The sequence below is a fragment of the Balaenoptera borealis genome, assembly GCF_965194805.1.
Source record: "Balaenoptera borealis genome assembly, chromosome: 3".
Classification (NCBI taxonomy): domain Eukaryota; kingdom Metazoa; phylum Chordata; class Mammalia; order Artiodactyla; family Balaenopteridae; genus Balaenoptera; species Balaenoptera borealis.
In genome coordinates, this window is record NC_138866.1 from 42,857,935 (window position 1) to 42,869,960 (window position 12,026).

Genomic DNA, 12,026 nt, shown 5'->3' on the forward strand with positions numbered 1-12,026 from the left:
TTGGAGTATAATTGCTTTACAATGGTGTGTTAGTTTCTGCTTTATAACAAAGTGAATCAGTTATACATATACATATGTTCCCATATCTCTTCCCTCTTGTGTCTCCCTCCCTCCCACCCTCCCTATCCCACCCCTCTAGGTGGTCACAAACCACCGAGCTGATCTTCCTGTGCTATGCGGCTGCTTCCCACTAGCTATCTATTTTACGTTTGGTAGTGTATATATGTCCATGCCACTCTCTCACTTTGTCACAGCTTACCCTTCCCCCTCCCCATATCCTCAAGTCCATTCTCTAGTAGGTCTGTGTCTTTATTCCCATCTTACCCCTAGGTTCTTCATGACCTTTTTTGTTTTTTTTTCTTAGATTCCATATATATGTGTTAGCATACTGTATTTGTTTTTCTCTTTCTGACTTACTTCACTCTGTATGACAGACTCTAACTCCATCCACCTCACTACAAATAACTCAATTTCGTTTATTTTTATGGCTGAGTAATATTCCATTGTATATATGTGCCACATCTTCTTTATCCATTCATCTGTTGATGGACACTTAGGTTGCTTCCATGTCCTGGCTATTGTAAATAGAGCTGCAATGAACATTGTGGTACATGACTCTTTTTGAATTATGGTTTGCTCAGGGTATATGCCCAGTAGTGGGATTGCTGGGTCTTATGGTAGTTCTATCTGTAGTTTTTAAAGGAACCTCCATACTGTTCTCCATAGTGGCTGTATCAATTTACATTCCCACCAACAGTGCAAGAGTGTTCCCTTTTCTCCACACCCTCTCCAGCATTTATGGTTTGTAGATTTTTTGATGATGGCCATTCTGACTGGTGTGAGATGATATCTCATTGTAGTTTTGATTTGTGTTTCTCTAATGATTAATGATGTTGAGCATTCTTTCATGTGTCTGTTGGCAATCTGTATATCTTCTTTGGAGAAATGTCTATTTAGGTCTTCTGCCCATTTTTGGATTGGGTTGTTTCTCTTTTTTTTTTTTTTTAATTTTATTTATTTATTTATTTTTGGCTGTGTTGGGTCTTCGTTTCTGTGGGAGGGCTCTCTCCAGTTGTGGCAAGCGGGGGCCACTCCTCATCGCGGTGCGCGGGCCTCTCACCATCGTGGCCTCTCCTGTTGTGGAGCACAGGCTCCAAATGCGCAGGCTCAGTAATTGTGGCTCACGGGCCCAGTTGCTCCGCGGCATGTGGGATCCTCCCAGACCAGGGCTCGAACCCGTGTCCCCTGCATTGGCAGGCAGACTCTCAACCACTGCGCCACCAGGGAAGCCCTGTTTGTCTTTTTGTTATTGAGCTGCATGAACTGCTTGTAAATGAGTTTCATTTCTTCTTAAGTAGCAGGAAATGGTTTCTGTTGCTTACAATCCAGAGCACTGAAGTATTTGTAGACAGTCACGCTCACCAGGGTTAACCAACATTAGTGCAGTTGTCCTCTCTTCGCAAAACATTTTATGCTTATCTTAGATTCATTTTTGTGCTTTATTTAAGGGAAAATTACCTTAGTCTCTGGTTAAAAGTATCGGCTGATGGTAGGTGTTTTCTATTTTTTAAAAATCTGCCTTCTTGACTCCACGAGTCACACTCTGTGTGTGAGAATTAGTTATGTGTTGATGAATGTATAAAAGTCTGTACAAAATAGATACCTTAATGTACAATGGAGAGCTTTAATGTTTCACAAATCAGTGTACATTAGAAGTTATTAATCATTTAATAATAAAGAAGTAATAATTTACTCTTCCTGAAAGTCAGCTTTCTAAACAAAGTCTTCATTATCCAGACTTTTATAATGACCTTTTAAAGTTTTCCTGGTTATAGCCATCATCCGTCTTTAATTATCTTTGAGTCATTTTACACCTTTGTAGGGTTAATGAAATCACATTAGGATATTCTACAAAGTAAATAGAGTTTCTCCTGTCAAGAGAACTCACACATATGTATACGTTAAGAATGGAAGAATGTCTCCTTCTGGCCAGTATGCAGTAATGAGGACCAGATTTATCCTTCTGCCTGAAATGGTTAAAAATTGGATAAAATATGTGCAACCACTGTTTTCAAGATACTGGATTTCAGGTCATGAAGGACAGTGATCCCTCAAAGATAGAAAACAAATGAGTCAAGTCCCACAATCACCCCGGCTTATTGCCTGGAGAGAATTTCTTATCTGCAGTGCAAAAAGAGGGAACCCACACAGAATCTAACAGATTTCCTGAGTTGAGGAGATGGAATTAAGAATCTAGAGAATTGGGAGAAAACAATTTGGCTAGACATCAAAGGGCAGAGTGCCAGATAGCAGAGACCTATAATAGAGAGAACTTAAGAGATCTGCCAAGGATTCCCTTTGAGTTTTCAACAAATTACATCCAAGTGAGGAAACTACTCAGGGCCAGGGAAATAATATTCCAAAAGGACTGCAAGTCTCTGAGGCTTCCATAGGATTGGGAATAGTGTCTATTCACACTAGCCAGATAGGACAGCTTCCTAATTATTGGGGCAGTGAGAGAGTACTCAGTAGGGTATTGTCTCAATAGTAGGAAATAATTAACCCCAGACTAAATACTGTTCTGGTCCTGCCTAATAGATCTTAAAAGCAAGACTAAAAAAAAGAAAAAAATAAATCAAATTGTTTCCAAGTACCTGAACTATGTCCCAGAGAAAAGCTCAAGTATATTTGTAAGAATACAAAAATAACATATCCCTCACCCAATATAAATAGAAAAACAATTATAAAATTCATCTGGAACCACAAGAGACCCCCAAGAGCCAAAGCACTCTTGAGAAAGAAGAATAAAACTTGAGGAATAACTTCCTGATTTCAAAATATATGACAAAGCTACAGTGATTAAAAGTATGCTGCTTTAAATATATGGATACAAATAGGTCAAAAGTAAAAGTATGGAAAACCATATATCATGTAAATGTTAAAAGTCAAACTCATAGAAACAGAGTAGAATGGTAGAATTGAAAATAAAAAGAAAACTCAAGTGGCTGGCTGTATTAATATGAAACAAAGATTTCAGAGCAAAGAATAATACCAGGGATAAAGAAGGTCATTTGGTAATGATAATGGGGTGAATTAGACAAGAAGAGACAACAATTCTATATATTTATGCACCTAACATCACAACTTCAAGATACATGAAGCAAAAACGGATAGAATTGCAAAGAGAAATAAAAAATTTGCAATTATAGTCAAATATTTCAGTATCCATTTCTAAATAATTGATAGAACAAGTAGAGAAAAATTTAATATTTCAGTATTTACTCTCTAAATAATTGATAGAGTAAGTAGATAAAAATTAGTAAGGACCTAAGAAAATCTGAACAACACTATTAACCTAATAGGGTTATGATCAGTTATGACCTAATTGATATTTATAAAACATAGTATCCCCGAACAGCAGGATACACAGAATATTTACCAAAATAGACCATATTCTGGCTATAAAAACAAGTCTTAAAAAGATTTAAGTCATGCATAGTATGTTTTCTGTTCTCATTAGAATTAAGTTGGACATCATTAACAGGTCTGGAAAACCCTCAAATATTTGGAAACTAAATAACACACTTGTAAAAATAAAAATGGGTCAAAGATTTATTCTTAGAAATTTTAATTGAATGAAATGAAAATGAAATAAAATACCTCATATCAAAATGTGTGGGCTGCTGCTAGAGCAGTACTTGGAGGAAAATATATAGTACTAAAATGTTTATAGTATAAAAGAGGAAAAGTTTCAAAGACCTCAATTTCCATCTTAAGAATTAGCAAAAAGGAGAAAATGAAATCAAAGCAGGCAGAAGAAAGGAAAATATATTGAGTTGGCCAAAAGTTTCCTTCGGTTTTTAAGTAAAAATAAAAGACACATTTTTCATTTTCACCAGGAACTTTATTGAACAACATATTCACCATTTCGTTCCACTACCTTCTGCTATTTTTCAGGCAACTTCATAAGTCCATCTTCCCAAAACTTTTTATCTTTTTGTGCAAAGAACTGTTCCAGGTGCCTTTTAGAGTCTTCTAGGGAATTGAAATTTTTTCCATTAAGAGAATTTTGTAAGGACCAAAGTAAATGAAAATCTGAAGGTGCAATGTCTGGTGAATATGGCAGATGAATCAGAACTTCCCAGCCAAGCTGTAACACTTTTTGCCTGGTCATCAAAGAAACATGCGGTCTTGCGGTAATCTGATGGAAGATTATGCATTTTCTGTTGACTACTTCTGGATGCTTTTTGTCGAGTGCTGCTTTCAGTTGGCCTACTTGGGAGCAGTACTAGTTGGAATTAATTGTTTGGTTTTCTGGAAGAAGCTCATAATAGAGGACTCCCTTCCAATCCCACCATATACACAATATCACCTTCTTTGGTTGAAGACCAGCCTTTGGTGTGGTTCATTTCGCTTGCCCCCCGATCTCTTCCATTCCACATTAATGTACAGTATCCACTTTTCATCACCCATCACAATTTGTTTTAAAAATGGAACATTTTCGTTACATTTAAGTAGAGAATCACGTGCAGGAATACGGTCAAGAAGGTTTTTTTCGCTTATGTGAAGCCTAAACATCAAAGTGATGAACACAACCAAGCTGGTGCAAATGATTTTCAATGTTTGATTTGGATATTTTGAGTGTGTTTGGTATGATGTTGATTGTTCTCAATGTCTTAATTTGATGGCTATCAACTTCAACTTGTCTACCCAATGGTGGAGCATTGTCCAGCGAGAAATCTCCAGCACGAAACTTGGCAAACCACTTTTGACACATTCGATCAGTCACAGCACCTTTACCATACACTGCACAAATCTTTTTGTGCATTTCAGCTGTGTTTTTACCTTTCTTGAAATAATAGAGCATAATATGCCAAAAATGTTGCTTTTTTTCTTCCATCTTCGGTATTAAAATGGCTGCACAAAAATTCACCAGTTTTGATAAGTTTTTTTAAATGCATGTTGATAAGACAGCTGTCACAATACAATCTGACAAAATTGTTTTGAATGAAGTTTAAGACAACTAAACTCTACTAGAGCCACCCCATGGTAAAAAACATCGAATGAACTTTTTGGCCAACCCTATAAAAGAGCAGAAAACAATGAAATGAAATAGAAAACAGAGCAGCTGCCCAGAAATGTTCCCACCTTGAAGGGAAGTGGATTAGCAGAGAGAAGGAGGAAAGCATCCACTACATTTATCACATTTTAGGAGTCTGGTTATACAGCATTGACCAGGCATGAATGGCATGGTAGAAAGAGCACTGCACATGGAGTCTGGCCTGGCTTCTGGGCCTAGTACTGTCTCTCATGGCCCTATGATCTTGGACAGGTCAGTTAGCTTCCCCAGGTCACCTGCAAAATGTGGACAATGGTATATTTCCTACTTGCCTGGCAGGGTTGTAAGGGCAAATAATACAATGCATGTGAAAGTAATTTACATAAAACCGATGAAAAAATGTGAAGTATAAGGTTTGATAAGGAGAAATTTGGAATTGCTAGATAAACTGAACCTTGGTGATTATATGTGTGGATTTTATTTACACATGTCATCTTTGTGTTCTTTTAAATGGATATTTAAATTTTTAATAAAGTACCTGGGACAACATAAAATATAGGGTTATGAGCTTACATGTGCAGAGGAAATACAATTCCATTATTTTTGTTTATAATTAATCTGGTCTTCCTTAGAAACTCCACTTGCAAGGGAGTGAGAAAGAAGTTGTCAACCTCACATTAAACTGATTGGACTATCATTTAAAATAGGCCCTTTAGGGGAAAAAACGAAAAAACTAAGTTGAATGTCCATTGTTAGGAGAATGGTTGAAATAAATTACGGTATAATGACAGTATGAGATGCTGTTGTCGTAATAATGAATTAGAGCTAAATCATTGTCTTAGAGATATGTACATGAAGTATCCCTGGGTGAGAAAAACATATAGAAAACTATATAATAAATGTGATCTCATTTTTTGAAGGACAAAAACAAAACAAAAATAAATAAAATAGGCCCTTTAGATCAGGCTTCCTCTCCTATTTCCGCCCCATCTCTCTGACATAGTCTCTAGGTTGGTGGAGCGGGGGGCGCTCATAAGACCTTGTTGTGACAGAGTGTTGGGGTCCTCAGATCCACTCTGCACTGTCATTTAGATTTTGGTGGCAGGGGCCCCTCAGTCAGAGCTGTGGGAGGGTCTCAGCCACTGCCTGGAACCCTGACAGCGTAGCCTTGTGGCAGGCCCAGAGTGGGTTGGAGGGTTGCTGAATTAGGATCCTCTGGAGGCCTTTAAGTCTGCCCTTGGGGGCCAAGGGAACATCTGCTTCCAATCCACAGGGCACGGGAGCCAGACTGGCCAGGAGAGCTAGATGTTGGGGCCCCTGGCCTGATCACACAGCACCAAGTTTACCTTGCTAGGCCAGGCCCCTGTGGCAAGGGCCAGGCTGAGTCCCTCCCCAGACTTCTGATCAGCCCTGGGAGCTGAGGCCCCTCTTCCCTCTGGTTCCCCCCCCCCACAAAACCACTGCTTAACACTCCTCCCCTCTCTGGGCTTCTGTCCAAAGGGAGGGAGTTGAGGAGGAATCAAGACACCCTGTGACCTTTGCTTCCCTGCCTCCCCACCTCCTGCTTTCTTCCCTGACTCTCCTGCCCAGAACATGTTGACTTTTCTTTCCTGTTTCTTCCACTGCTTCTTATCTTCATTTTACCTGGAGGCCCTGAGGCCTGTGTGAGGCCTGTGTAATGCCAGCAGATGGCTTCATAATTCACCTGGCCCCGTGCAAGACGGAAATGCAGGCCTCTTCTCCAAAAAGTATTAGAATTTCAGGACAGCAACAGCAGAACACTGAGCCAAAAAGCATTGGGCTCTGTGCGACTCCACGGGTCATATGCCTGAGAAGCTGGCCCTGAATGGGATATGGAGGCTTTTAGTCAACCTTATTCCTCAGCAAAGCCCAGAGTCTTGTTAGAGAAGTCCTAAGTGTGAGGTCTCTTCTTCCCTTGGGTGATAAACCACACGGGAAGAAGGTGCAGGGGGCCAAGATCTAAGGGACAATTAAAATGCATGGTCTAATAATTGCAAAGGGTTTTATCTCTACATAAAGAATATTTAGAGAGACTTTTCCTCTTGTCCTGGTAATTTCACTAAAACTGCGAGAGAAGCGAAATCTTCATTGTACACACTCTCAATCCACAGAGTTGCCATGAGCTGCCCTCAGTGTGTTGTGAGAGAATTATTTGGGAGGAAGTTGAGATGGTTTTTCTGAAGTTTGAGGGCCTGTGGGGAACAGAGCACTGGGTACCTGCATGTGGCCTAGAGATTTCTGAAGGCCCAGTGGAGAAGCCCATGCCAATGGGATTTGAAAAAAACATGGCATAAGGTATCTGGGAAAAAGAAGAGGGAAAACCTTACCCATACCCATCTCTTCAGGCCTCAGAGGATGTAGAATACCTCTACATGGTTCCCTGTAAAGGCTCATGGAAGTTGGTAGAGTCAAGAATCATGGCGCTGTCCAGGTGCTGCTGGGCCAAATGTTGGGGAGACCCAACCAGGAGAAAGGGGTCTGTACCACCGAGGCAGCCAAAGGAGGATGGCTGTTCCTGTAAGGGGAGTCCTCAGTGATAGCGGGGGCCTGGGTGCCACTGAACATGGTCCCAAGAAGCTTGTACACACCACCTTTCAGAGACCACCTCTTCATCAGAGGCTGCCAGTATTTATCAGAAATATTCCCAGTCATAAAGAGATCACAGACAGAGCCCCACCATGAACAGGTGGCTCTGTCCTGTAAACAAAATCTTTTTTGGCTCCCCTGCTGCCTCAATGCTAAAGCAAAGCCCCTGGAGGGGGTCCCGAAGTCTGAAAGGAGGAGTGGAGACAGTGTCCATGGCAATGTGCAGTGGTCAGATAGAGACAGCCCCTGGTTATACAACCACCCCTTGCCATGGGGCTTTTACCTGCTTCCCAAGGTCATACACCCCTGCTCTCCTGCTTCTGCTGGAACCACAGCAGGATCACAGGTGTTTTCCTGAGTTATCGATGTTTCTTAAACAAAATAGGAAATGGCTGCTTCAGATCCCAATAGGTAAATGTCATACTGGACTCCCTACAGGACATAGGACTTTCCATCTTAATGCCGAGTGTCCACCTGGCCGGGGCTGGCCCACCTGTACCTTCCTCCAAAGAACTGGATCTGGAGTGGTGGAGGGAGGGGGCTTAGTAAGGTTGGGGACTCCTCTTTCGGAAGAGCAAGTTCCATTTTTAGGTAAACTCGTAAGTCAGCAAACTGTCGTGAAAAAGGGTTAGGAATCAGATCAACAAGATGAAACCATTAAAATGTAAGAAAATTTCTTAGAATCCCTCAACACCACCACTCCTCACCCCCACAAACAAACTTCATCTCTCTTTCTAGAGCTGGCCTTCTAGGGATTGCATTGTGTACCTTGGCTTTATCAGAAAGGTGGAAGCAATGGCAGGAGAGAGATGAAGTCTTCTGGGAGGCTGGAGTAAGAGGGTCTAATTAGCAACCTTGCTTCCCTACCAAAGTATCTGGGAAAAGTATCGGATTGTCTGGTTGTGAGGAAAAAAAAAAAATACACACATATCAACCCACACACAGAGGACATGATTTTAAGGGCTTATTTTTAGAATCTCAGGATTTGGATTCAGTGTTCCATGTTGACTTATTAAAAATTTGATGAAGGCCAAATGTTAATATGAGATTTTCACTGTGAGCATAGAATTTTTATATATACACTATCATTTTTGAGAACTAACATCCTTCTATTTTTAACCTTTTCCTTGTAATGTCGTTCAGTTTTCTCTCTTTGTATACAACCTCATTTTACCTTCACCTGCAAGGAGCCTAAATTAAATATTAACCAAAATAAAAATACAATCCAGAAGCTGTAGGCATTAAGCGAAATGATTTTTTTTTTTTTTGCTGTTGCTTTTTCTGAGATATTCAGCTCAAGTAAATCTCTATTTACACAGTACAGGTAATGACTTCAAAACAGCAGAGTGGGACATTTGAGGGCAGTAGTAACAAAAGGAAAAGAAGTCTTTAAATGAGCCTTAAGAAAGTCATCACTCTGTCATGAGAAATTACTTGTCTTAGTACCAGGTATCTGAGCCTCTCTGTACCTCAGTTTTCTTATCTGTAAAGTGGAGATATTTACTGCTAACTACATGTAGATGTTAATATGTTGGATATTTATTTATCTAGAGTGGTTAAGAACATAGAGCTTGAAATCAGATCTTTGCCTGCCTCTTATTAGCCATGTTACCCAGAAAAAAATACCTTAACCTTCTTAAGCTTCGGTTCCTTCTTATGAAAAATGGGGATAATTATATGTATCTTATGTAAGTTTTATGAATGAAATGAAATAATTTATAAAAAGTCCCTTGTGCCATGTGTGACACATAAGTTTTTAGTACATTGTAGCTGCTGTTATGAGGATGCCGATCTTCTAAATCGTGTATATTAGGTAAGAGGAGATAGAAGAAAGCCAAGCAGGTGAGACAAGGGACGTCAGATTCCAAATCAAGGGCTTCTGAACTGAAAATAAAGTAAGCCGAAGGAGGGATCAGTAATAACAACAAAAGAAACTGCCTAGAAATTAACATGAGCACTCCAATACAGATGCCACTGCAAGTCGTGTATGAGAGACCTGGGAGTGAGTTTTGAGCTCTGATTCCTCCCCTCCTAAATTCTACAGGTAAACATGCTGAGCATGGACATTTTGTGAGGGAATGTGTCATGGACTGTCATTGGTGTTATGGCTATGGTGGTCTGGGGAAGGCTTGGTGTGTCACCAAGGGAGAGAGTTTTGGGCTCTGTAAGACCTGGGCAGCTTTGGAGAGGCTGCCTGACCATCTATGTCCCCCCTGCACAATGTCCAAATGGGAAGTAAAGTGCATCTATCAACCTTTAAATTTGTCAATTGCAAAACCCGGTGCTCTTCAAACTACCTGTAGGGAAGGACCAGTTCTTTTTTTCATAATCCATCGCAAACCAGTACATGGTCCTGCCACACATGACCAGCCTGTGACTTGAGCCACACAGGATTCATCATACGAGTTTGTGTTCTGAACTGGCCTATATTGTCTTAAAGGGGTAAATCAGTCGATCACTCCTTGGATGTCACAGCAATGTCGAATGGCTATGACCCTTTCTAATTGTTTACTCTCCATTTCTGCACTTACTTTGATAACAGATACTTTGAGTGGTGCTGCCCTATCTTATTGTAATTTTACTTTCAAACAAAAATGATAACAACAGTAGCAAAGTTTAATGAAGATAAGACTTCAATCACAAAATACGAAGTTTAGAGAGTGTTCGTATCAATCTAACCCAACTGCCCTCTGTTTTATATCTAAATTCTCTTGGTATTGTGGAAAGAGTTTGAATGGTGGTGTCAGACGTACCTGTATTTTAATCCCAGCACAGCTGCCTACCAGCTGTGTGTCTGTTGGACAGGTTATTTCTCTGAGCCTCTTATTTCTTCATCTGTAAAATGTGGACCTTGAGATCTCCAGCATGGAATTATGGTGAGGATTAAATACCTTGTGTTGATAAAGTACCTGGCACAGTGCCCAGGTGGGAACTAGCAAAGAAGGTTTCTTTATATTGCATATTTGGGAATTTACAATCTAAACTTTGCAGTTTTAGTTGACTCTAGAAGCAACCATGTAAACTATACACATTGCATTTTTCCTCAAAATCCAAAATAGCAGGCCCACTTGAGCTTGGACTAGATTCTTTATATTTAGATGCAACAGTTCTGATTACACCTTCATTTAAAATTCTGGATCTCTTCAGGCCTAGATTTGAGTAAAATATGTACTATAGCCAGAATACTGAAACATGACAGAGGTTCTCAAAAGTTAGTATTAATAAAAATTCCTTGGGCAGCTTGTTAAAATGCAAATTCTCAGACCCAGGCTGCAGCATCTCTGACTCAGCTATTCTTGAGTGAGGCCCCAGAATTTATAAGCAACACCTGGCTCCCACCCCAGATGATTTTGATGCAGGTGGTTCATGAATCATGCCCTTAAAAAAAAATCAGTGTATCTATAAAAGGCTAGCATGAGGGATCCTTGTAATGAAACTGTCCTGTATCTTGTCTCCTATGGTGGTCACATAAATCTACACATAGGATAAAATTGCACAGAGCTAATACACACACACACACACACACACACACACACACACACACGCTCAAGATGGTTAAAGTACTAGAAAAGCTACCTCAGCATTCAGATGTATTTAGTATTTTGGGCTTCAATAGTTTATATTCCTGATTTTTCTAACCTACCAGTGAAAAACACAAGTTTTCTTTAATAAACCAGCAAATTAGCCAACTGCTGGCTTGGTCAAGCTGGCTTCATTTGAGTTCTTTGATGATTGTTTGGTCAGATATAGAGTTCTACAACTTGAGCCTAAAAATAACATGCTTTCAATTTTCCATGTGCAGGCATTCCATCACTTTAAGTGGATAGATTAAATGTACTGTTTAAGTTCACTAGGGAAAGCAAATGCTCCTAAAAGTGGATCACTTTCTTCACCGAAATAGACTTTTGTTTTTGAAGCTTATGCCAGACACTCTTTGCTGTCAATAATTTAATTCTAGACAAGAATGTTTGAAGATTTTGGGTCTCTACCTATGGCAGCTGTCATTTTCATGTGGATGCTTTGACTTGTGTATAATTAACTTCTTACAATTATGCAAAAGGTAGTCACAGTTGGATACTTAACGAGGTAAATGTTTTTGCATGGCTTAGTATTGTGGTTAGGTATAAGAATAGAATTCTAATCTTTTCAAGATATATGCTGAAATATTTATGAATGAAGTGATACGATGAAGTGGGAATTGCTTCAAAATAATCCAGGAACAGGGGAAGTCCCTAGGGGTATAGATGGAGCCATGCGTTGCTAATTGTTGAAGCTGGGTGATGGGTACCTGAGGATTCATTACACCATTGTCTTTACTTTTGTATTCTGTTTGATATATTTCATATGTAAATGTTAAAGA

At 39.8% G+C, this 12,026-nt stretch overlaps 1 protein-coding gene and 2 long non-coding RNA genes across 4 annotated transcripts in view; 2 read left to right on the top strand and 1 right to left on the bottom strand.

Annotated features, from left to right (window-relative positions):
• The window catches only part of LOC309626240, a 161,935-nt gene extending 160,946 nt beyond the window's left edge, over positions 1-989 (bottom strand). Inside the window, exon 1 of the long non-coding RNA XR_014243062.1 lies at positions 437-989. This is a non-coding gene — a long non-coding RNA (uncharacterized lncRNA). The remainder of the gene's footprint in view (positions 1-436) is intronic.
• SLC35F4 (solute carrier family 35 member F4) overlaps positions 1-12,026 on the top strand; it is a gene marked incomplete at its 5' end in the record, with an annotated part of 267,380 nt that overhangs the window by 103,954 nt on the left and 151,400 nt on the right. The gene's annotated exons all lie outside the window — the stretch shown is intronic.
• Positions 1-12,026, top strand: part of LOC309626239 — a 187,194-nt gene that overhangs the window by 96,107 nt on the left and 79,061 nt on the right. The window lies entirely within an intron of this gene.